The 1100-nt window shown below is 40.2% G+C and overlaps 1 long non-coding RNA gene across 1 annotated transcript in view; it reads right to left on the reverse strand.

Annotated features, from left to right (window-relative positions):
* Nucleotides 1-613: 613 nt before the first annotated feature.
* Nucleotides 614-1100, reverse strand: part of LOC138029439 (uncharacterized) — a 9212-nt gene continuing 8725 nt past the window's right edge. The window contains exon 3 of the long non-coding RNA XR_011127879.1: nucleotides 614-682. This is a non-coding gene — a long non-coding RNA (uncharacterized lncRNA). The remainder of the gene's footprint in view (nucleotides 683-1100) is intronic.

The raw sequence follows: 1100 nt of genomic DNA on the forward strand, positions 1-1100 counted from the left end.
CACACTCATCCAGTAGCTTTGTTGCAACTTGCAAATTCCGAAAAACAGCGCCCTGCAGAACATGTACAAAAAGGTCTCCTACCCACAACAGGAAAGCTCGACACGAGAGTGTCACGGAGCAATTAATGGCTTATTGAAATTGTGACTATATAAAAAGGTTACAGATACTCGCTGTTCACACGAACTGTACCGGGAATAAGATCAGACCTGAGTGACTCAGAAATAAGGAGAATGAGAATAAGAATTCGTCGTACGGGAAAGTTAGTAGTGCACCATTAATCAAGCGACATTTAATGCAATGACTGAGTGTTTGGACGCGCCATTGGTAACCTTCATGTCTGGGAACGTAATTATACATTTTAATATTAAATTCATGCATTCAAGACACAACTCTCGCACTTTAAATCGGTTCTTGCAATTGGTATTCGATTCTTGTATGTATGAATGAGCTAATTTAATGCATAGGACCTTTGTAAGCTTACCAGCTGGGCAGTCTTTGCACATTGATCTCGTGTCAGAGATATTAACGAAAGTACCACGCGGACATGGGAGAAGCTTGGAGCCACTTCCTTTATAATAATTGGCAAATCCAGCCTGAAGTAACGCCAAGCTCAGCCGTTCTTGCTCCCAATTGTTTTCAGCTGAGATATCTATAAATTCGGAGTCATCTTTCTCTACACCTCTGAAATTCAAATTAGATGAGCAGCTCTTCTAATCTAATATGGTCATTAAAACAGTACACACTAGAAACAAGGTGCTTTCACAGTCAAGCACTACTGTCATGCCCTCTTTATTACGGTAACCGTAATTCATGAACCAAAAGGTCACAGCCTCCTGCAATCTCAGTGCAAAGCCCTTAGATATAAAGTTACTCCTAATTTGCAAGAATAGAAAGAATAGAATCTGAAACACTCTTCCCAATTATTCGGCCGTTTAGGTGCTAAAGTACTAAAGGTGCCCGTCCATCTTAGCGAGCTCTAAACTGCCTCCTCCTTCTGTTATTAGTTAGATACAAGCTATTCCCGAAGTACTTGATTTAAATAATTAATTAAGGCGGCATGACATTTGCGCCAATAATGCCAAACAACTAAAGAAAACTC

This window comes from Montipora capricornis, chromosome 13 (genome assembly GCF_036669925.1).
Source record: "Montipora capricornis isolate CH-2021 chromosome 13, ASM3666992v2, whole genome shotgun sequence".
Taxonomy (NCBI): Eukaryota; Metazoa; Cnidaria; class Anthozoa; order Scleractinia; family Acroporidae; genus Montipora; species Montipora capricornis.